Below are 26,073 nucleotides of genomic sequence, written 5' to 3'. Positions count from 1 at the left end.
AGATGTCCCGGTGAGGGAGAGGTGGAGATGGGGGATGGGTGTGAGAGAGAAACAGGAGGCAGGAGCAACAGATGAGGGTTGACATTGGGGGTAGGTGGCGGGATGCACGGGCGGACCTCAGGGTTCCCTGGAAGCCCTGCTGGAATCCACATGTCCCGACTTTCTGTTCAGTTCTCTTTCCGCCAACCCTCCCATCCCCCAGGTAGAGTCTCTCCCAACCCCCATGAAAGGAAGGAGCCAAGACTCCAAAGACAGATTCACAGCCGGCTGGCAGGCCCCGGAAAACAGGGGCATTTCACAGCATCTCTCTTTTTTTCCTCTTTTCTACCCCATCTGAGATCTGGGGCTCAGGGCCCCATCACGTCACCCCACAGTCTCCCCTCCTTCCGTGTACTAACCAGATAGCTGAGACCCAGCTTCCCCAGAGACGTTGCTTCCCCGAAAGTCCTCTCCAGTAGGGGCTGTTTATTCTCCAACACACCTGCCATGAGAAGATCCCCACCACTGCCTCCAAACCTTTACTCCCCCAGGAATTAGGTAGCCGCCTCCCTGGACAGTCCCACCTTGCCCTAGCCTTACCCCTGACACCCACAGGCCCATCCTACATCACAGGAGAAGGACGTCTGGGCCCAGCCTGGTCTGCTCTGCATCACTCACCATCCTTGTGGACGGTACCCGCAGCCCCGGCCCCTCCCTTCTCCTTCTCATCTCCCACGACCTCCTTCACTCCTCTCCGCCCGCATATGACCCACCCTGACCTTCGATGTCAGGTCGGAGGCCTCTGTTATGAGCTCTTCATCTACTGCCCCCTCTGGTTGCCCCTCTCCCTCTGTCCCTGACCCTAATGACTGCCACTGTGGACACATGGAGATGGTGTGGTGTCATCTGCTTAAACCTCATGGTCGGCCCATTTCTGTCAATACCTTTGTCATCAATAGAATAGTGTCCCCGGAGATGCCCATGTCCTAATTCCCAGGACCTGTGAATGTGTCACCTTACATGGCAAAAGGGATGTTGCAGATGTGCCTAAGATTAAGGATCTTGAGATGGGAAAGTATCTTGGATTATCCAGGTGAGCCTAATATAATCACAAGGGTTCTTATAAAAGAGGGGAAGAAGGGTTGGAGTCAGAGAAGCAGACATGACAATGGAAAGACAGGTCGGGGTGACATGAGGAAGGGGCCTCGGATCCAGAGATGCAGGTGGCCTCTAGAAGCTGGAGAAAGCAAGGGAAGGAATTTTCTTCCAGAGCCTCCAGAAGGAATTTAGCCCTGCTTCCACCTTGATTTTAGATTTCTGACCTCCAGGACTGTAACATAATAAATCTGTGTTGTTTTAGGCAAGTAAGTTGCGGTAATTTGTTACAGCAGCAACAGGACACTCATACAACCTTCAGCTCCCTTTGTTTTTCCTTTGCTCCCACCCAGCAAACCCTAACTCTCCATCCATCTAGTCCCCCTCTGTCCCCCTCCCCTTCCCTGGTACTGTGGACCACAGCTTGAACCCCATCTCATTCCCCTGGGCTCATCCCAGCCTCCCCTCCATAGGGGCCGGCAAACAATGGCCCACAGGCCCGTCTGGCCTGCTGCTTGCTTTTGTTACGGCCAGCAAGCCAAGAATGGCTTCTACGTGTTTCAATGCTTGAGAAAAAAAAATCAAAAGAAGCATCATATTTTGTAACACACTAAAAATGAAATGAAATTCAGTTCTCAGCATCCACATTTTATGTTTCACGGGGACATAGCCACGCCCGTTCGTTCATTGTCCAACACTGCTTTCATGCTCCGGGGGCAGAGTTGAGTAGTTGTGACAAAAACTGTACGGCCTTCAAAGCCTAAAATATTTACTGTCCGGCTTTCCCAGAACAAACGTGCTGATCCCTGACCGAGACCCCAGTCACGCTCACACCTCCATCTCACTGTCACATTGTCACTGGCCCGGCACTGCCTCCTAGGCTGCCAGCGTTTGCCAGGCTGCTCTCCATCTCGCGAGGGAAGCACCTTTCTCTGCCTCCTTGCATGGCTGACACTGTGTGTCCCTCCTCATCCGGGTCCAGGACAGACTCATCGATAAGCCTTCCTGATCCCCCACCTTAATGTCCTGGTGTCCCTTCTTGCTGCTTCCACAGTGCTTCATCCACCTCCTTTATAACATTTATCGTAATAGCTGATGCTTACTGGGCAGGTCGTGCATGCCAGACGCCATCCCAAGCATTTCAGAGAGAAGAACTCTTCTTATCCTCACAATATGCCTAATGAGGTGGGTACTTCTGTTACCCCCATTTTTACAGATGGGGAAACTGAGGTTCATAGATGTCAAGCAGCTAGCCCCAGGTCACAGAGCTGGGGAGTGGTGCAGGGGAGAGTCGAACCAGGCTGTGTGACTTCAGGGCAAGGCACAGCTCTGCCACCAGACTGCGGTTAACTGAGGCCAAGGCCCTGGTCTTTCCATCTCTCTGACTCTGGGCTGAGCGCAAAATGGGTGCTCCCAGGGTGCTTGATGAACTGAGTTAAAATAAATGAAGGAGAACAGAAATGGAACGTTTTTGTTTTTGTTTTATCATCAGATGGTTAAGGTACCTTGTTGGGGTGAAAATGTGAAAACCTTCAGGATGCTAAAGATTTGCATGGGGCATGCAACTTCTTAGATTAAAAAACAAGCAGTTCTTTTGTCTATTTGAGGCCAGTCGGAAGTCATCATCTGAGGACCCTCCCATGTGTCCCCGCCATGGGAAGGCCGAGGGGAGAGCGGTGGCCGGTTGTCTCTTACAGCCTGGACGTACAGCCTGGTTGTCCTGCTTGTCATGCCTGGCCTCCCCCATCACCCAGAGCGGCTTCCCCATCTGCTTCCTCCTCTGCCCCACGAGAAAAGGGGAATCGTTCATGGGAGGTCAGCAGAGCGGAGGCTGAGCTGTAATGGTGAAATGCCACCCAGGGAAGGGGATTGCGTCATGCCCGCTGTCCCCTCCTTCCGCTTTCCCTGAGGCTCAGCCTGGCATGTGCGGGGGCCTCTCTCCTTGGCCCCACCTGCCCAGGAGCTGACCCTGCCATTCCCTGCCCCAGCTGCTCACAGCATAATCCCAGCAAAGCTCCCCATTCACTGCTTGGCTACTGGGTACCGTGCACTGTGTGCACAGACTCTCATCTTCCCATCAGCTCTGCAATGAAGATCTTGTTATATCCACTCCGCAGGGGAGGCTTGGAGAGCATACATAGACTGAATCGATGAAACCTCCTTCTTGAACCTCTTCTCAATTGCTACCACCTTGATACGTGCCGTGCTCTCTTCCCTTACTTTTTATGTATTTATTTTCACCAAGGTGTTACTTACATGCAGTAAAACCATAAATCCTGAACGTACAGCACAATACGTGTTTACAATTGTGTACTTCTGTGTAACCACCACTCGGATCAACATTATGGAACACATCCCTCAGTCCAGGAAGTTCCTTTCCATTTACCTCCCAATCTCCCCCTGAAAGTACCTTCCGTTTGGGTGTTGGTCTCCATAGGTTAGTCTAGCATCTTCTAGAAGGGCATGTAAATGGAAGACTACGTTCTGTACATTTTTTGTGTCTTTTGTTCAGCAGCATGTTTTTGAAATTCATCCAAGTCATTGTTTCTATCAGCAATTTGCTCGTGTTTCTTGCTGAGTACAATTCCATCGTAGGGATGGACCACAATCAGTGTATCTGTTGAGAGGCGTCAGGGTTGCTTCTGATGTTGCCTGTTAGGAATCAGGCGCCTGTGTGCGTCCACGTGCACGTCTTTGTGTGAACATGTTTTCATTTCTCTTGGGTGGAACGGCTAGTGATAGGATCTTCCACGTGGAACTTTATAAGGAACTGCCCTCTCTCCCCTCCACCTTCCCCTTCCTGATGTCAAAAAGGCTTCCAGGTTTGGAGCAGAGAAGCAGTTCAAATCCCAGACTTGCCTTTAGGAGCTGAGAACCTGGATCCACTTACTGGTTTCATCTACTCTGTGGAATGGGGATGATAATTTCCCCACCACGGGGTTCCAGGGAGGATTGATTACCTGCGATACCAATCATGAAAAGTCTGGTTCAATAAATATGATTTCCCTTTTTTTTTTTCATCCTTGGAGCTGTGCTATGGTGATTTTAACAGCAGGCAACTAGAAATGAAATAATTCAGTGAAATGACTGGGAACAAAAACACAGTTGCCCCCAGAATTTAGGCATAATCAATGATTTCCATTCTACTTACACAGGCTTTGGGGCCTCGTATTCAACCATCCACCTTACAGAGTGTTGGGCAAGAAAGGTAAACACAGCTAGGTCAACACTGCCTCCTGGGAAGAGGGTCTTCACAGAGCAAACAGTGAGGATGTGTGTTTTCTAGGCCTTCCTCTGCCCTCGTCCTCCACCTCTGGCCTCCAGGGGGTAAAGGGGAAGCAGGTGGGGGAGGCTGTGTAAGTGACTCAGCTTCAGGCGCTGGAAACTGAGGGGAAGGGACTCAGGGCCGCGTGGCCTCCTCCCGTGGGCTGGAGCTTCAGGCCTATCAGGGAGGTTGGCACCGTTCAAGGGGTCGAAGGTAAACTCTTTGCGCATGCGCACGCGCACACACGCACGCGCACACACGTGCACACACATGCGCACACACACGCAGACGTGTTATCCCCATCCCCACATGGGACTTGGGGCTCCCCTTTCTTGTACGCAGAGCTCTGGAAAAATCGTGGTCCTGACACTGCTTGGGTCAGTGTGGACTTTGGCAAGAAGGGGGGATTTGGGGACAGTCAGAGTTGGCTTCAGTTCACTGTGGACAAGTTACTTAACCCCTCATGGCTTCACTGTCCTTATCCGTAAGTGGGGATTTTGGTTCCAGGGTCGTAGGGTGACTTTTAGGGTAGAAATCAGTGAATATATGTAAAGGGCTGGTATGTCGTGGACACTCAGTAAATATTGATTCCCCTTCTCTGCCCTCTTGGTCTTTCGGTTTGGTTTGAACATGAGGAAATAAGAGAATAATGCCATTCGCAATACACTGTAGAGGGTAAGAACCTATATATGTAGCAACTAAAGAATATGCATAGCGGGCTCTGGAAGGAGACAAACTCCGGATTATCACCCTGGAATGACGCACGCTTACCAGCTGGGGTGAATTTTACTTCCTCTTTCTGCGTATTCCTGTGTATTGATGTTTTCACAACAAGAATGGGTGGCTTCTATGAAAAAAAATACATCGTCGGTTCTTTATAACTTAACAACCAAACAGAAGGATGCTGTATTCACATAGGTGACAGTTTCTTGCAGGGTCTTTGAAAAACGAGATTGCCCCAAGGACATCTCTTTTACCACTATGGCTTTCTTCCAAATGCCCTACCTCTTGGACGTCTGCCTGATGGAGTGGAAAGACTTCCATGTGGAGTCAGATGGTACAGGGCTCAATTCTAGTCAACTGCTTACTAACTGCGGGACCTTATGAAAATTACTTAATCTCTGTGAGCCCAGCAATGAAATAGCGATCGTGTCTACTTTAGATTTTTGGGGGGAGCTCTGAATGAGATGCCGGTGTACAGCCCAAGCGTATAGAAGCGCCTTAATGAAGGCAGTGGCAATTTTCCTCCCATACAATGTGCAGGTCACAGTCTTCGTGGATATTGCCTCTGGCAGCCTCACAACAGCCCTGTGGAACAGTCACTGCCTGTTATCATCTCGCTCTGCAGATGAGCAACCGAAACTCAGATAATTTAAGCGACTTGCCCAGTTCTGCCCTGGAACACCAGCAGCGTTCCTCCTTCTCTGTTTGTATGTTACAAGGTATATATTATGCACACTATGGCCACGTCATATTTTGGCTTTGACCCTGGTGCCTGGAGAGGTTGTAAGGTCTGTGTTTGTCGTTCACTTATCCTCTTGCAGTTTGCACCACGTATGTTTCTTCTAATCAGAGACTGGAGACCGCCTTCGGATTATTGTTATAGCCTCATTGATAAGGAATGACTCTGGGAAATCCAATATTTTTGCATGTAAAGAACATCTTCAGGGCTTCCCTGGTGGCGCAGTGGTTGAGAGTCCGCCTGCCGATGCAGGGGACGCAGGTTCGTGCCCCGGTCCGGGAAGATCCCACATGCCGCGGAGCGGCTGGGCCCGTGAGCCATGGCCGCTGAGCCTGCGCGTCCGGAGCCTGTGCTCTGCAACGGAAGAGGCCACAACAGTGAGAGGCCCGCGTACCTCAAAAAAAAAGCTTCAAAATGCAAAATCGGCACCCATCAAGATCCTTGTTCAGATTTTTTGTCGTAATATCTAATTGTATTGGTCATCTGGTCAACTAGGCAAGTTGGAGCTGTTCTCCCAAACTGTGGGCAGCCATGACTCACAACAACATATGTGACAAAGGCTTGAATAAGCCTAATGGGCTGATGCATCTCTATTAGTAAAATGAAAAAGTAGTACCTCCAAAGCATGTTTCTTCATTTATTTATAAATTATATACATGTATGACTGCCCTGATGCGTTATTTGCCTTAATGAAACAAATACAAACAGACATTTTAAGGAGGAGATAAAAATATTAATAAAATTTTACGATATTTTTTCTGTGCTTTAACAGATCCATTGGGTCTATTTGGGTACCCAGGGATTAGGCAGGGAAAGCAATTTATGGCTGCAGAAATCTGGAGCTGGGGCATCAAAAAGTAGGTGACATCACTGGAAATCCACATGGATATTAACATGAACAATGCAAAATGTGACTTTAATAAGTTCTATTTGCTCAAAAATGCATGGACACAGCTTAAATCCAAAGTATAAGGTCGGTCAAATCATTGGGAATATAGATTTGGGAGCCTAATGTATTTTCCAGAAATGTGAGTTGGCCCACTTAAGCCTGACCACAAGTTTTCCTTGCAATTGGTGGATCTGCCATTTCCCAGAGTTTGGGCACAGAGCCTGACCTGCCAGAATGGCTTTGGTACTCGCCCTTTTTGGCCCCTTTCCCTAGAATATTCTCGCCCTGGGTGTCCTCATGGATGGCCCTACAATGTATTGAAGTCATGTCTCAAATGGGCCTCCACAGAGAATGCTTTCCTTGGCCACCCCATCTGAAATATCAGCCCTCCTAATTATGACACAATGTCTTTGAGCTGCTCTGTTTGTCTTCATGGCACTAATCACTACCTGACATTATACTGTATATCTATATTTACATTATGTATTTTATTTGTTAATTGTAATATATATATTTGTTAATTTGTTTATGTCTGTCTCTCTCACTGGGCTATAAGTCTTTTATAAACATGACACATTGGTTTGCCCGTTGCTGTATCCCCTAGAACAATAACTAGTACATTGTAAGAGTTCAAAAAATATTTATTGCATGATTGTACTAGTGGAATTAAACTCTTAAATGCCAATGTAATCAGGCATAATTTGTTTTCAGTACCATACCCTGCGCTTAAAACGCAGTTTAATAATTTTGGCACAATCTGAGGTCTGAATTCTAAAGGCAGTTGCAAAAACTTAGAGCACCATTCCCACTAGAGTGTAGCGTCCATAAAGGCAAAGACCAGGTCTGGCTTGTTCTGTCCTGAGTCCCCAGCCAAGATCACTAACACTAGCTGTTGCAATAATTTCCAAATCGCAGGGTCTTAGCACAGGAATGTTAGGGACCCTTCTCCATATCATAGTTACACCTTCTGGAAACATGGCCTCCACGGCGCAGGGAAAGAGAAAGCAGACACACTAGCTCCTAACTCCATTGGCCTGGAAGCCACACACTTCACTCTGCTCACTTCCCATTGGCCACAGGACCCTCACCTTACTGCAAGGGAAGCTGGGAAATGAAGAGGAGCCTGTAGATACTTGCGACTGTTAACATCTTGGCCACATCCAGCCTCTGGTCCAGTGCCTGGCACATCTATCAGAGCCACTGGAGAAATAATTGATGAATGTATTTATAACCTTTAACTTTCATGCATAAACTCTTCTGAAACTGTGACTTGTCTTCTACCCAACCCTTTGGTAATTCTTGAGGGTTTGCCATTCTCCTGAGCTCAGGGCAGTTCTGAAATAGGTCTCCAGCTGTGATTTTCTAAGTCACGCCTGTAGATGTAGTGTGAGTTCCTGCATGCCTGAACTCATGAACGAATCAACAAAAAGTGCTCTTGGTACTTTCCCCTGCAACTTTAAGTTCAGTATATTAAACCGTCACACCAGGACAGAACTATACGTCTGGGAGCCATTAGGATCCTAACGGGTTGGATCTCTCAGAGCCCTGGAGCTATAAAGCCTTTAATCTGAGGAAGTCGCTGAGTAAATACCTTTATTCCACAGCCTACAATTTTCTGTTTTGCTCCAACTTCTTTCCTTTGCTGCTTAAGTTTGGTTTTAGTAAAGGCCCTAGCCAGAAACCAGCTGATTACCTTGATTTTGTCTACCACGCTGCAATCAGTCTGAGCAGCAAATCTCAGTGTATCGTTCCAGATGAATCTTCCCACGGATGCTAGGAGCACCACCTTGATCTTATGATTTATTTGAAATTATTATTATTTCTCCCTTTTAAAGTGTACTGATGGGCCTTAGCATATTAGCTGTGCACGCATGATCATTTGAAATCTCTGTGTCCCTTTAGTTTTTTGGGTTAGTGCCATCCTGTGATGGGCTGTGAGTCATTACGGTAAGTTTAATATCCTTGGTGTGTGGGTACACACATTCGTACACACACACGTGCACAGGAGTTTAGTGCCTGGCATTCTAAGCACCTTGGAAATTACGTCTACTCTGCATTTGTAACTAGGGGAGAAGGCTGGCTGCTCAACATGGGCTGCAAGGAAGCGTGTAATGGAAGAAAAGGAGTAGCGACATATTGTCCTCCCAGATGCGCTATGTCTGGTCTTGATGTCAAGAAGTTTAGCAAGTGGTAAGAGCCAATTCCGGAATTCCCCTGCTTCCCAGGTCTAGCCAATGGCTGACTTTACATCCTTTCATGCTGGCAACTGGAGGAACACATGCATCACAGACCTGAACTGAGCAGCATTTATAAGGCTGGGCCACTTTATGGGCAAAGGACCCGAAGAGACATTTTTCCAAGGAAGACATACTGATGGCCAACAGGTGCATGAAAAGATGCTCAACATGACTAATCATCAGGGAACGCTAATCAACACCACAATGAGATGTCACTTCACACCTGTTAAATGGCTATTGTCAAAAAGATAAGACATAGGGCTTCCCTGGTGGCGCAGTGGTTGAGAGTCCGCCTGCCGATGCAGGGGACGCGGGTTCGTGCCCCGGTCCGGGAAGATCCCACATGCCGCGGAGCGGCTGGGCCTGTGAGCCATGGCCGCTGAGCCTGCGCATCCGGAGACTGTGCTCCGCAACGGGAGAGGCCACAACAGTGAGAGGCCCGCGTACCGCAAAAAAAAAAAAAAAAAAAAAAGATAAGACATAAATGTTGGTGACGGTGTGGAGAAAAGGGAACGCTCATGCACTGTTGGTAGAAATGTAAATTGGTGTGGCCGCTATGAAAAACAGTATGGAGGTTCCCCCAAAAACTAAAAATAAAGCTACCATATGATCCAGCAATTCCACTGTTGAGTGCATTTCCAAGGAAATGAAATCAGTATCTCAAAAAGACATCTGTGCTCCCATGTCCATTGCAGCAGTATGCACAATAGGCAAGATATGGAAACAACCTAAGTGAGTGTGGACAGGTAAACGATAAAGAAAATGGAATCTATGTGAATGTGTAGATAAACCTGTAACCAACTCACATGAGAGAAATTTTGTCATTAAGTCACTGCAGTTACGGAGATTGTTTCTTGCTGAAGCATAACCTAATTTGTTCTGACTAATACAATATAACGTTGATAATTTTCTGAAGCCACCTCATGCTACAGCTTGGTTCTTCTTTTTTTTTTTTTGCGGTACGCGGGCCTCTCACTGCTGTAGCCTCTTCCGTTGCGGACCAGGGCACGAACCCGTGTCTCCTGCATCGGCAGGCGGACTCTCAACCACTGCGCCACCAGGGAAGCCCACAGCTTGGTTCTTCTTGTCACTATAGAATTCCTGTTATTACAAGTGTCATTTTAATTAAAATAATAAACCTCTTATTTACCTGGAAGTGGTCAGGGTTATTACTTTGTATTTCAGCAAACCAAAAATAGGAATAATGATTTCTTATGTTTGATGTAAGACTGGACGGTAAGCCTTATTAATCCATTCCTGGGCGTATGATTTCAACTTTTACGTTTTAAGATAAAACCTCTCAAAATTATTGTACCTGCAGGTGAGTTGGTTCTATTTTCCTGTGTGACGGCTTCTCAGGTAATTAATTCTTTTTCTATAGAATCTCAGGCGCATCACACTTGGGGTTAGATGGCCTCTATAAAAGTTGTATAGGATCTATTTTAACAACTCCCCAAGTGAGGCTGATTGCAAATGTCTGGACCATGAACAAATATTTGGGAACAGCTAATGTAGGTGACATGTCTGGAAAAGTGAAGTGAGGGCCGGCTGAAATGTCAAATGATTGATTCCTGATTTATGCTCCAATCTGTCGACCTTCCATCTCCCTCCGTGACAACTCTTCTTCCTTTCTGCCTTCCCTATTCCTGTGAACAAGGCCACTGACATTCATCAGCTCACCCCTACACAGTTCTTATGTGTACATCATAGTACGTTAATCATTGGCCCAGGCTGACTCTTGAGAAACACTCTAAGTTACATAGCTGCTATTTCTCCATCCGTTTTCTCAACTATTTTACAAGTACCAAGTCAGAGCCTTGCAAACCGACATCCACATCTGGACATCTGCTTGTGAACACTGGACACTGCTTTCTAGCAGTGACGACCCTTGACTGAATCTACCTGAAGGTATTAGCCTCCCAGTTGCAGTCTGAGCTGTGGCGGTTTAAGTAACTCAGTTCATAGATGTGCACAGAAAACACATCATGGCTGGAACTGAGCTGCACTGGTTGATAAATAACCAAGACAGACTTCTGAAGGTCGACCAGCAAAATCTGTGTCTCAAACACAGGTGAGGCTTGAAGAGCACTGCAGTGCTTAGATCCCAGCAGCCAGGGACCTTGCTCAATGACTCTGGGTAACAACTGTCATGAAGTAACTGCAAACAGTGTTTGACTCCAAGTCCTGCCCTGAGGAATGGCTGGAATTCCAAAGATCCCTACTCAGTGGCTGACCTTCTATCTTTCCCTTGGCAGTGAGCTAGGTGATTGGCACATTGCTCCTGGAAGCTATGAATCCCCTACTGAGAATCAATGCCTCTCTTCTTTAACTTATGGTGATGCCTCTTTGGCATGCTGTCATGCCCCGGTCTAATGCTACCTCTTTCGTGTTTCCTCATCTAGAAGAGATCACACCAGTCTCTGAAATCTTAGTAGTTTCATTCTGAGTTGTTTTATGAGTAACCTGAGTTCAGGGACTAGACGAGGTACCAACCCCTTAGCAGATTACCAACGTTAGCCCCACCTCTTCCAGGGACCTCGGGTCTCTGTTCTGTGTGTTTACACCCTGGGTCCCTGGATGCCAACCCCTTCCCCATGGGATGAGATTGGTTCCCTATTTAGCTGAGCAGACTCACTCTCCCTACAAGGGGACTCCGTTTCCTGAGGGAATGATGGCCAGGAGAGACCAGAGTGAAATTACTCGAAACTTTTCCAGTATGTCTTGCGTGTTCCGGTGTTGCGTTCCGCACGTTGAGCTCCCAACTCCACCTCCCATTACCCCACGGAGAGAACAGAGATTCCCTTTGTCTCATATCAAAAACCACATTATCATTACATAAGGGAAAGGATGACTGCAGGAACCTGCTTATTCACCTTTGTGCATCCCAGGGTACCTGCCGCAGAGTTTGGCAGGAAGATGTCATGATTGTTAGCCAAGGGGCATGATCAAGTGGAGAGGGAAACCTTGATGGTGCGGGGGTGAGAGGAGAGAATTGCTGGAGCGTGGTCCGTGGGTTGATGAAGGAGTGGGTCTTGTACACAAGTAGAGGTGTTGGCCTTGGCTGGGAGCACAGATGCTTCATCCTTAGTTATACTACGGGGAAGGAAGAGTTTAAGGACATATCTGTAAGAAAGCAGAAGAATGTTGAGCTGGAACCTTGCAGAAGTTCTCTTTTGATTGTTTCAATTTTCTCAATGCAGCAAGAAATAAAGTCATCAGCCTAGGACCACAATGGGGAGATTGTTTTGGAAATCTTAGGAGAGAGGTGAAAGTATGAAATAGTCACAGGAAATCGGGAAGAATGGATTAGAGATACATAGTGTAATTTCTGCGTGGTGAGGGGTCCCTTGTGTTTATAGAGCGTAAAGTGGAGGAACGACCAGTCCCTATGGCCATGTGTGTTTTTTTCCATCTCCTTCAGCTGTACAGCTGCACCCAAGGAGTAGATGAAGGGCAGGATTCTATCAGGGTTTGATTTTGCTAGAATGACAAGGAGAGAAAGGAGCATGTTAGTTGAGGGATTATAATGAAGATCACACAGTCATTGGTAAATACGAGATGAAGGGCGTGGCCATGGGAGTGTGTGTCTTAGACAGAAGGGAGGGAAGCATCATTGTAGGGGAGGAGAAGGTCCAGGGACTGGAAAGTTCCGATTATGCAGATATTGAAATTGTCAAGAATTTAAAAAGCAGTGTTGGAGTGACAATGAACCAGTAGCTAAAACATCTGCAAGAAAGATAAACAGATAAGATAAATGTTATGTCATGAAGGAAACTAACAAGGGACTAAAATGGACAGTAAGGGTGTGTATGGGAATCCACTTTCGGTCAGGTGTTCAGGGAATCATTTATGAAGCAGTGAAATCGAGTCAATACCTATGGGCTAAAGACTGAAGGTGAAATAAGCAAAGGACAGAGTAGCAAGTGTAAAGGTCCTGAGGCAGGACAGAGGTTATTCCAGGACTTACAGGAAAACTCGTGTGGCTGGGACATAATTGCAAGTGGGAATATGGTGGGAGATACTTGTTGGAGAGACGAAAGGCAGAGAATAGCAGTACACATTGTGAACCCCATACTCCAATATGGATTTCTTTAAACTCACCAAAAAAAAACCTAACAAGCGCTGGGCCTTCTTTTTCATGGTAGGCGGTTCAGGGAGCAGCAACGTGTCTTTTGCCTTGGAGAGGGTATCCTGACATGGGCCGGACCACTGAGTGCCCAGAGGCTCCTGTGTGGTGGCAGGCCTCTGACTGCCTGTAGTAGGCATATGTATTACTAAGGCAGCTAAAATACTCGCTATTTCCTGCTCATTGGTTGCAGTCAGCATGGTGTCATCAATGTTATAAATCAGGGTGATTATGTTTACAATACTCCAGAGTCATTCTCCGACATCCATTTGACTTCTGCACGGGCCATACTGGGGAGGAACTGGGTCTGGAGTCAGAAAACAAGCATCCCAGTTGAGCTGTGGCACTAGTTCCATGGGTAACCTTAGCAGGGTGCATCCCCAGACTGGACTTCAGGGTAGAATTGGGTGAGTCTTTAGTGTTTGCTCCCACTTTGCCTACATGGAAGAGCATCCCCTGCTGGAGGGATGAGGGAAACAGAAGGAAATATTGCAGGAATTTTGCAGGCTGGGCAGGGACCAAGGTATCTGGATAAGACAAGGAAAGGGCCTGAGACACAGCCTGCACCTACCCTTGGTCACCCATTTCATTTGGATGGTGACAAAAGCTTTCCAATAGAGATCAACTCAGGAAGTCTTCTGAGGCAGAATTGAGTTCAAGTCTCAGCTCCAAACACTAACAAACTCGGAGATCTTGTTGAGTTTTGAAACCTCCCTGGACCTCATTTTTCTCCTTGGGAAAATGAGATGACAATAATACTTACCTCTTAGGGTTGTGTGAGGATTAGCCAGGAGATCACGCAGGTAAAACAATCTAGCGGGGCGCAAATTGTCAACTCCTTTGCGGTACGCGGGCCTCTCACTGTTGTGGCCTCTCCCGTTGCGGAGCACAGACTCCGGACACGCAGGCTCAGCGGCCATGGCTCACGGGCCCAGCCGCTCCGCGGCATGTGGGATCCTCCCGGACCGGGGCACGAACCCCTGTCGCCTGCATGGGCAGGCGGACTCTCGACCACTGCGCCACAAGGGAAGCCCAAATTGTCAACTATTAACGCATGGTAACTATGGTGGTTGTGGTCTCCCTGCCTCCCACTTAACCTTCCTTTCCATCCATCCCCCACCCTGCGATCAGAGATCTTTCGAAAACGAGTACTGCTCATTTACCATTACCACTGTCACCCCACCACTTCAAATCTCCAATGATTTCATTCAGTCAAAAGAATCAAGTCCAAAATTCTCAGCGTCAGCAGCCTTGTTGGCAGGACTTCTGGTTCTGACCGTGGTGGAAGAGCTGGCATTACATTTACCCTTTTCCTCATGACAAAAGCACGATAAACATTTGTGTAGGAAAAGAAGCAACTAATCACTGCAGGACTACGATCTTTATAACCCTAAGAGATGGGAAGCAAACGACACGAGCCCACACTCACTCCAGTTTTCTCCCCAAAACTATTTTCCAAATTATTATGCAGGAAACAGCCCAAGGAGTGATGGTTTCACTCCATGGACAATACAGAAATTTGGATTAAGGGTTGCCAGGGTGGCTGGGACTTTTGGTTCAGAGTTAGTATTGTCCAAATTCAAGGGAAAATGCAGAAACTTTGCCCTTGAATAGGTCCATTCCACCTCATCCTCACACACGCCACGCTGTTATAGTCATTGTAATATAGTCATTATATGTCATCCATTATAGTCTACCTACACTAATCCCCACAAGAAAATGCTAGAATTTTAGCTTTAAATAGGCATAGCTATTTTGAAGAAATTCAGAGGAAAAAGTAAGTTCTTTTGTTACCCATTTATTTACAAATTTAGAAGATTTGTTCCTGAAGATAGTTCCCCTCGGGTATCATCCTGAAGAACTTCCTGTCGTTTCTGGTGGCAATGAGCTCTTTTAGTTTTTCTTTATCTGCACATTTCATCATTTTGCCTTTATTCTTGAAGGATGTTTTCTCTCTACAATTCTGGGTCACCGATCCTTTTCTTTTAAAGGTTGTCTTAAAATCCTTTCCACTGTCTTCTTGCCTCCCTGGTTCTGATGAGATGTCTGTGAAAATTCATATTGTTATGATGTATCATTTTGTTTCTGGCCACTTTCAAGCTTTTCTCTCTAATTTTGGTCTTCAGCAGTTGGACTGTTATGTGCCTAGGCATGATTTATTTAAGTTTAATTCTTACTCATCCCATTTGAGTTTCATTGAGATTCTTGACTCTGTACATTCATGACTTCCACCAAATTTTGGAAATTTGGGCTACTGTATATTTTCTGTTCTCTTCTCTCTCTTTCTCATGCTTCTGGTACTCTAATTTTTGATATCTTAAATCTTTTCATATTGTAACAAAGGTTCTTAAGACTCTGATCATTTTAAAAATCTGTTTTCTTTCTCTTCATGAGATTGGATAATTTTTACTGATGTATTTATTTTCAAGTTATATATAGATTATTCTTCTGTCATTTCCATTCTGCTATTAAGGTCATTTGGTGAATTTTAATTTTAGATAGTGCATTTTTCAGTACAAGAATTTTCACTTTGTTACTTCTTACTTCCTCTCTCTTTCCTGAAATTTCCCATTTTTGATTCCAATTGTCATTTTGCTCAGTGAGCATCATTATACCAGCTGCTTTAAAGTCATTGGCTCTTTGTGTTTTGAGTAATTTTGGATTGTATCCCAGACATCATGAATGTTATGGTGTGAAGACATTGGATTTTGTTATATTTCTCTGAGAAGTGTTGCGGTTTTGTTTTAGTAGGCAGTTAACTTTGTTAGACCTATGATACCACAGGTGAATCTCACATATATAATATTGAGTGAAAGAAGCTTGACACAAAGTGTTATGTATTGTGTTATTCCATTTATGTAAAGTTCAAAGCTGGTCTAAGTAATCTGTGCTTAGAAGTCAGGATGCTTGTTAGCTTTGAGGGAGAATTAATGATTTGAATGGAGCACAACGGGGTGGGGTGGGAGTGTCTGGAGTTCTGGTCATATTCCATTTCTTTTTAAACAGCTTTATTGAGGTAAAATGGACATATAGTAGCTGTACCTCTTGAAAGTATACAATTTGATAAGTTTTGACATATGTATACACTCATGAAATCATAACCACAATCGATAAATATGAACATAACCCCCCCCCCCCGCAATGGTCCTGGTGTAACTCCACCTCCATCCCTGTCTTCTACATGCCCAGGTAGTAACTGACTTGCTCTCCGTCACTACAGATTAATTTGCATCTGCTAGGATTTTTATAAATGGAATTGTACATGACATACTCTATTTTGCCTGATTTCTTTCATTCAGCATCTGTGTATCTTCTTTGGTGAAATGCCTGTTCAAATTCTTTTGCCCATATTTTTAATTGAGATTTTTGTTTTGCTTTGTTTTCTCATTTTTCGGTGTTGAGAGTTCTTATATGTTCAGGAGAAAAGTCCTTTATAGATATGTGATTTATAAATATTTTCCCCAAATGGCATCTTGTCTTTCATTCTGTTAACAGTATTGTTCAAGGAGAGAAGTTCTTAATTTTGATGAACTTCCATTGAATTCATTTATTCTCTTATGGACTGTGCTTTTGGGGTCGTATCAAAAAAATTTTTACCTAATCCAAGGGTACAAAGTTCTTCTATGTTTTCTCTTGGAAGTTAGTGGTTTAAAGTTTTAGATTTAATTCTATAATACATTTGAGTTAATTTTTTTATAAAGTGTAGATATAGATCAAAGGTTTATTTTTTTCAAATTGTTTCAGCACCATTACTTGAAAAAAAAATCCTTTTGACCATTGACTTGCCATTTGTAATTTTGTCAAAAATCAATTGAGTTTATATTTGTGGGTCTATTTCTATACTTTCTATTCTGCTCCTTTGATCTATTTGTTTATATTTGTGTTCTGTGCTCACACCGCATTGTAGTTGTACAATGTCTTGAAATCAGGTAATAGAAGCTTTCCAACTTTGTTCTTTTTTTTTCAAAGTTGTTTTATCTATCCAAGTTCCTATGCTTTTCCATACGAATTTTAGAATAAGCTTTTCAATTTATTCATTAAAGCATGGTAGCATTTTTTTTTTGCAATTGCATTGATTCTATAAATCAATTTGGTGGAATTGACATCGTAACAATGATGAGTCTTCTGATATGATATATGCAGTCCCTTCTGTGACAGAAAGAAATAGAATGACATGAAAAGACATGAATCACAGTGTGGGTTTCCTGAGTGGCCTCAAGCATATCACGTCCCCACTCTGAGCCTGTTTCCTTTTCTATAACTGAGGGAGAATGATGCTCTGGGTGATCAAGGCAGATAATGATAGAACAGCTGGCAGCATTTCAAGGATAATAAAGCACTTTTTACATACTGAGCATTATTGTTATACACCTTGTGAGTTTGTCAAAATGAGTGTCCAGTATAGAGGACATATTTGGGCATATTTTATCCTTGTCTTCCTTATCATTACCATCACAGCAACTATCACCATCACACAGTGCTAAGCCTTCCAGGAGGGTTTCTGTGTACTAATGAAGTCGGCCATTAGTCTCATTTTGTGATCACCCTAATTTGATGTTCATTAAATGACATTCACAGCATCTCCTCTCTCATTTGAAATGTTCACTGTAGTTCCAGTCTAGTTCATAAGTCCTTCAATTTCCTTTTACATGCTGTCTATTTTTCTGACTGGTTCTATGGACTCTGGTTTCTATTTTCTTCCACCTTCCCTGGTCATGTCTCTTTTACTAACCTGATGTTTCATTTTTAGCTGCCACGTGGTCTGGCCCCAATGCTAGTTTTCTCTTCACTACCCTGGGTTTTGTGCCATCTAGTGGTTACAGGGACCAGGGGTTCTTCGAACAGAGGGTTCTGGCCACTACCTGTGACCAAGCCCTGGCCGGGTCCTAGCACCTGTCTCAGCATGGATTCTCTCTCCTTGTACACCTCAGCCAGCACCAGCTGCAGCTGTGAAAGCAACTTGCTCCAGGCGCTGACTTCGGAAGATCTGGTAAAACATTCTCGGTTCTCTCTCCATCACCATCTGGGCTTAGGACTCAGATCCCACATGTGCCAAGACTCATCCCTATTTATTCTACTTACATCGAGTGGAATACTGTTATATTAGGATTTAAATTGACCATTTTCTAGGTGCTTTCTATTTTTTTTCTATTCAACAGTCCTTTTTCTCTCCTTCCTTGCCCTATTTACAATGAATATTTTTATTATATCACTTTTCCCTGCTCCATTGGAAGATAAACACTTTCATTATTCTCTTAGTGCTTATCCTACAAAGTGAGCATGCATTCTTTGATTTATCAAGGTACAATGCTAACTAGCACTTTGACCCTCCTCCTGGATAAGATGAGGACTTTAGAACACCTTAATTTCACATATGTCTCTCCTAACACACAAGCTGTTGTCGTTGTCCATTTTACATTCCATATAACTATTAGGCAATTATGTTATGACTGTTGTATAGCATCAACTTTAGGTATACCTGCATGTTCTTCCTTTAGACTTTCCCTTAGTGAGGTCTGCTATTGGCAAATTCTCTCAGCTTTTTCTCATCTGAAAGCATTTGATTTCACCTTCATCCTAGAAGGATATTTTTAGGTTGTAGAATTCTAACTTTCTTCACTGGCAGTTATTTTCATTTCCTACTTTATCTGTTTCCATTGCCTTCTGATCTTGCTTAGTTGTCCTTGAAACATCAGAAGTCACTCTCCTGCTCTTTTGAAGATAATGCATCCTCACCACCTGGGCTGCTTGAAAAAGTATCTGTCTTTGATTTTTTGCAGTTAAAGATGCTGCGCCTCTGTTTTAATTTCTTTTCTTTTTAAAAGCATTAATTTGCCATGGGATTTATTAGGTATCTTGAATTTTGAGAGTGATGTCTTTCATCAGTTCTGGAAAATTCTTAGCCATTATTAAGACTTACTTCTGCCCATTCTCTCTTTTCTGCCTTTTTGGAGATTTCAGTTATGTGTGTCTTAGAATTTCTCATGATACTATTCATGTCCACTGAACCCTCTTAGTATCTTTCATCCTTTGATATCTTCATCCTGTATTCTGGAGAGTTTTTTCTGAGCTATTTCCAGTTCACTTACTTCTCTCTTTTTTTCAGTGTGATGAAATTAATTTAGTATTTTCTGCCAAGATTAAATGCATAGTGAAAATGGGAATAAAGTATTATCTCCTATAATCTCAAGTGAAAAGCATCAAAGTCTGCTAGTTAAACTTTCTTTAGATCATCCTCTCAAGCCACGGTCTGAAAAAGAGCAGGGATGCTTTTACAAGACGATGTTTGTGGAAGGATCTAGGATTCGTTAGGTGAATTTGTGCTTAGCTGGCCAGGTCATATACTGTATTACTCATATTTTAAAACTGGCTCTTCCAAAGAAAAATTTTTTTTGAAATGTCATACAGCCTCCAAATAGTCACAGGAAAAAATGACTTTCTCCTGTCACCACGATGGTGAGTTTTTTCCCAGCAGGAGACAAGGCTTTCTGCTTTTGCAACATGATTCTTTTATGTGATCTGCATGATGATTCATACCTAACTTCTAGTTTTAAATAAAGAAGGGAGTTTGTGTGTTTTGGCAAACGTTTCCAAGTCCTGAATATTTTACATGTTTTATTATCCAAAATTTTCTCTTTTGTCCATGTTTTAGTCAGATTGTGTTCTTGAAAACTTTCTGCAGTTCCATGGTCATTATGTGATAAATAATCATAGTGTATATTGTCCAGAGCTTTCTTCCAAAACTGTAATCCTAGCAGCCCAATCATTTGCTCAGAGAATGTGCCTTAGGCCAAATCAGCTTTATGTTAAGGGTTGTCTTAGTTCATTCAGACTGCTGTAAATACCATAGACTGGGTGGCTTATAAACAACAGAAATTTATTTCTTATAGTCTGGAGGCTGGAAGTTCAAGATTAGGGTACCAGCACGGTTAGGCTCTGGAGAGAGCCCTCTTTCAGATGGCAGACTTCTCATGTCTTCACATGGCGGAAAGAGGGCAAGAGAGCTCTCTGGGTCTCTTTTATAAGGGCACTAATCCCATTCATGAGGGCTCCACCCTCATTACCTGATCATCTCCCTAAAACCCTACCTCCTAAGTATCATTTTGGGGGTTTGGGTTTCAACATATTAATTTTGGGGAGACATATTCAGTCCATGGCAAAACCCTTGGTGCCACAATAAGGCTTTGGTATCCTGCAGGTGAGAGTAATAGGGAGCATAAATATCCTTCATCATCACATTTTTTCTCTCTTTTTCCTACTATGCTGTAAGTTCTATGACAAAAGGGGATTTGTTACATTTACTGAGTACCCATGGATTTAGAACATTGCCTGGAACATGTTAGGCGTTTAAAAAGTATTTGTTCCTAGTAAATAACATTTGTTGACCAACTATGTGACACTCTTTTGCCGTCAAACTCACCCATCGAGTTCTTAATTTATTTTCAGTTCTAGAATTTATTTCTCCCAAATCTGCAGTGTCACTTTTCATATTTTCTAATTCCCCATGAAATTTAAAAGGATTATTTTAATCTTCAGAAACATAGTTGGTTTGTTTTTTGTTTGGTAATTCTGGACTTTTTTCTTGCCTGTTACTTATATTTATTTTTTGGTGTGTTGTATTATCTCTTCATATTTCAGCTCAGTTATCTTTGATTCTGTGTGTTCCATTGTATTTGAAAATTTATTTGAAGGAATAATTTAGGATAATGGTATCTTCCCCCAGATAGGATTTTTTTTGTTTCAACCAGGTGTCCGGGATTTGATCCAGGCATAATTTCAAGACCTAAGTTGCATTAAGGTGATCCCAGATCATAGGTACTCCCGACTCTTGCTGAGGTTGTCAAAAATGCTGCTCAAAAAAAAAAAAAAAAAAATTCTGCTCAGCCTTTTAGCAATCTCTTTGAAATCAGAAGCCTCTTCTGGATCAGAAAACATCCACTTGTTAATGGTGGTCCCAGCTTACCTTTCAGGATGGTCATGTTTTCCTGGAACTTGGCTCAATAAACCGCACTATCCTGTTAAATTTTTTGAGGCTTTAAGGGAAAATTTCGCAAAATATTTAATCCAGATATTTTAATTGTCTTTAGTGGGAGGGTAGATTCAAATTACTTCATTATCAGAAAAGGAAGAAGGTTTATCTTGTTTATTTTTTGCTTGTTCATTTGTCTTTAAACAAACTAACACTGGTCGTTCCTGGAACATGGGATTCTAGGGGGGAGTTTTGCTTCTTATGTGGTATACTATTTGCATTACTTTGATAATTAAAAAATATAATTCCAGAAAAGAAAGGGAAAATATATGCAAAGGACTAGCACAATATTGGGCATGTTATCATCGCTCGAAATGTGATCTTTCCATTTGCTGGCTTCCTCTTCTTCTCGTTCCCCTCCCCCATCACCACCAGGGTAACACTCTACTTTTCCTTGTCTTGCTGTCCTGGAGCAGTGACTTCCTCTTCTGTCACAGAGCCCCACTCCTGCTCCCCTGCCTCTGTGCACAGGCCCAATCTTCAGGCCTGGCCCAGAGCTCATTCTCAGCAGAGACTGAAGGAATTCGTATGCCCCTGGATAGACCGAAAATGTCATGGCGACTTCAAGAGGTGGTGCTCTAACTACCTTACCATGGGAGAGACCCTATAGCTAGCTGTAGGAAGTAAACACTTGGGCAACCTCATAATCATGGAGCTGCCTAAATCTGGAATAAATCACACTGAAGACATACTCATTTACTTGACTCTTTGCCACGCTTTCCTAGAATAGGATTTAGCAAACACCACTCTAGTTTGTAATCTTCCTGCAAAAGTGACAGTGGCAAGACTTGAAGCATCTGATGGCCTTTATTTCTGAAAGACTCATAGGAACAACCACTCAAGCACAAGACCTTTGACTCTCCATGGAAGGAAAGTCAGGGATTCTCCTAGTCTGTCAAATCCAACCTACTTTCAGGCCCTTGCTAGAATCTGCCTGTCTTCTCCTTGGTGTCTAGTAGTGTCTGAATTTTTCTACTTGGTTTTCCATTCAATTTCAAGTTCTACCCTATTTGATATTTGTTTTCCTATTGAAAATAGCTCAAACCAGGCACGGAAGCCAGAAGTGAAAATGTCACAAATCACAGATAAGGGAACACAGGTGCTTTTGTGACTTTCTCTGCCAAGGTAGGGCTGTGTTTCTGGTTTACTTCTTTGGAGATGCAGCAACTTCCAGGCAATGTTTCTCACTCAAGTGCAGCACAGTTTACTTTTATTTAACTAACACTTATGGGAACTATACTCAATATTTTAAAAATATTTATTTAAAATAATAAATAAATATTTTAATAGTCTTAGTTGCAGCACACGGGATCTAGTTCCCTGACCGGGGATCAAACACCCGGCCCCCTGCATTGGGAACGCAGAGTCTTAACCACTGGACCACCAGGGAAGTCTCAACATTTATTTTGTAATAACCTATAAGGGAAAGGAATCTGAAAAAGAACATATATATATAACTGAATCACTTTGCTGTACACCTGAAACTAATACAACATTGTAAATCAACTATACTTCAATTTAAAAAAATCCTAACACTTATATAGCACTTACTATGTGCCAGGCATTTTAACTGCATTATTCCCTCGTTGAGGGAGCAGTGAGTCGTAGATGAATTTAAGAGAAAAGTCCAGGGCACAATTGTCTCTGTTTGCTGAAAGCGAGATGGAGCAGATGAAGGAAGCTTTGCACGGTCAAGGTGCTGACTTGGGAATCAAGGTTGTGGAGAGCAGACCACAAGGCGGGAGCCTCTAAGGTGGCTGCAGGACACTGAGCTGGGAACTCTCCCGACTTGCATAAGGGATGCTTGCAAAGCCACATCAGGTTCGCATGTCAGGATTCTGGGTAGGGTCCTAGGAATGGGGAGTCAAGAAAAGCCTCCAGTCCAGCTCAGAGACCCGGTCATGCCATCCAAGGGACCCAGGATCTGGGAAAGAAGAAAGGGCTGGGTGGGAGGTGAAGAGCCTTCAGGAAAATCCAGTTTCAGCCTTAGATCAATAGGACCAAAGCTATTTTGGGGTACAAATACTGGGAACATTATTTTAGAACCTCTTTTCCCTCTTTTTAAATTTGTAAGTTAAAATAGCATTCCACGACATTGTTTTCTATTTTTATTTTATTTTATTTTGTTTTATTTTATTTTATTTTATTGAAGTATAGTTGATTTACAACGTTGTACCAATAGGACATTGTCTAGGAATAAAACATAATATTCAAATTAAAAAGACATAATTTATATACAGTATCAAACTTTTTGAAAATTGTAAGTAATAAATTTTATCTGAGAGTTTGAAGTCAGTGGGCAACTTTCCTTTTCTCCTGGGTCTGATATGAGGCCAGCCAATTACACTGTGGACATAAGGATGGGGTCAGGAGGAAAAGAAGCAGCACCTTGTTATCTATTAGTATCTAGCTTCAAGCAACTAACTGGTAAATCTACCAGCCATTCTCACCAATGTTCCAGAAACAGCTTTGGTCCTGCTGACCTTCCCTGACTGTCCAGCATGCAGGGAGCCTGCTTTCTCTTGCTGCCTGTGAATCTGGGCTCAGGAAAGACAAGCCAGTCGGGTTTTTAGGCCCCGTCAAGTGTTGTCTTAGATTACATTCTAAAGGCAAACAAACACTGCTGATGGGTTACCAGTAGATGGAGGGACAGCCATCAATCACTGGAAAAGGACATCATTTTGGTTGGTTGGCAGGTTTTTGCTTTAGATTTAGTTTCCTTTTGGTTTCACAATAGAGTCTGTCCACGTGTTTTACTTTGCTAGGGCTGCCATAATAAAATGCCACAGAATAGGTGGCTTAAACAACATAAATTTATTTTTCATAGTTCTAGAAGCTGGAAGTCCAAGATCAAGGTGCTAGCAGGGCTGGTTTCCTCTGAGGCCTGTGTCCTTGGCTTGCAGATGGCTACCTTCTTACTGTGTCCTCACATGGCCTTTCCTCTGCGCATGTGCACCCCACCCCTGGTGTCTCTTTGTGTGTACAAATTTCCTCTTCTTATAAGGACACTAGTCATACTGGATTAGGGCTCACTTTAAGGGCCTTATTTTAACTTAATTACCTCTTCAAAGGCCCTATCTCCAAATACAGTCACATTCTGAGGTATTGGGGGTTAGGATTTTAACACATTAATTTGGGGGGACACAATTCAGACCATCACACCATTTCTGATTTATTGGAGGACTGTTCTATGATGATGCTTTTTTTATTTCCTTGCACAATTATCAGTATACTGCCTCTCATCTCCACATTCACCTTCCAATCCAAGCTCTGTGACCACGGCATCATGAGCATGATTCCTGTAGGCGTTTCTCCTTTACAGTGTCAAGCTTTCTCAGTAGGAGGCGCTGGAGAGACACTGCAGGAGGAAGAGGGCTTCTACCCGGCTTCCTCCTCCGGCAGCTGCCCCTGCAGCATGGTGCTGGTGGGAGGTCGGTGGGAGGACCACAGTGTGGGTGTGAGACCAGCCAGTGATGCTTCGTCCCAGAACACGCCAGGGATGGGCAATCCTTCAGCCACCTCCCAGCCTGAGTCCAGCATGGTGGTTGCCACCAGTCGCTCCACACCAACTCCAGGCCTCCCGTCCACACTGGTGCCCCCACTGCCTCTGCTTGCCTTCCCCTCTGGAGTTTTGTCTCCTGTGGCCCTCCTGATGCTGCGGTCCTCCCGACATGGACACCACGTGACCTCCTGTCTGCACCAGCGCCCGCAATCCTGCTGCATGCCTGCAGAACCAGCCACCGACGGTGGCCTGCCTGCGCCTTGGAGGGGCTGCTTCCTGCTTTCCCAGTGACTGCAGATCAGCTCTGGCCTGGGCAAACCAGTGACCTTCTCTGACACCAGTGGGATGCACGGGCACCTTCTCCCCCTGGGAGAGAAGTCCCCCTGCCCCAAGGGACTCTCCCTTTCCAAGTTTGTCCTTTCTTGGGTATTCTCTGTCAGTCCTACAGAATCTTCTAGAGTTCATGTACATTTTAGAGTTACTCTTTTATAATGGCTTCATAATTCTTTATATTATATTGTCCTGTTTAAATCACAAGGTGGTTTCTGTCTCCTCACTGGACCCAGATTGACCAGAAATCAACATGTAATTAGCACTTACTGTGGTCCCTGAAGTTTACATATGCTATTTCACTTAATGCACTTAATTTCACTCAATGCGGTGCAGGGTAGTGGATAAAAGCACGGACTCGGGTACCAAGTAGGTGTGTATGACAATTCTAGCTCCACCACTTACCATCTCTGTCATGTTTGGGTAGAGGATGCTGGGATGCACCACCCAGATCTCCCTTCAGGACCCAGGTTCTCATGCATTCAGCCGCCAACAATGTCGGCTGCTAACAGCTCATGGCTCTGTGTTGCCCTGAAATTCATTTTCTACTGAAGGAAGCTACCACGCCCAAAGTGACAACCCCTCTGGGGAGAAATCCACACCAGTGGCTGGTTGATGTGGGGCTACAAACGCCTGGTCTCCCATGCCTTTATTAAGCCCATCTCCATATCAGAGTGTCCTGTGATCTGAGGTTGCTGTTGCAAGCGCATCGAACATCTCCCTCTGTCCAAACCTGTTTCCCTCGCTCCTTCATAGGGATGGTTCCTGCGAGCACTCCCCCGTAAAACTCCTGCATGCACATTTCACAGTCTCTGAGTGTTTTTCAGGAACCCGAATTGAAACAGTAAGTTATTGGACTCCTCTGAACTTCTGTTCTTTCACTTATAAAAGAGAGATGATAATTGCAAATATGTCAGAAATCCCTGTGGGGATTAAATGAGATAATGCACGCAAATTGTGTAGCAAATTACTTGACACACACTGAGCACTCAAAGGAATTCATTTTTAAGATCATTAATAAAATGAACACATGATTATCCCCATTTCATACATGGGGAAACTGAGGTTGGGAAAGTTTAAGTAACTTTCCAAAGTCACATAGTAAAGAACGATGACCTAGGGGGTGGGATAGGGAGGGTGGGAGGGAGGCTCAAGAGGG

The sequence above is a fragment of the Grampus griseus genome (assembly GCF_964374135.1).
Source record: "Grampus griseus genome assembly, chromosome: 2".
Classification (NCBI taxonomy): Eukaryota; Metazoa; Chordata; class Mammalia; order Artiodactyla; family Delphinidae; genus Grampus; species Grampus griseus.
Note: the sequence above shows the minus strand (reverse complement) of the source record.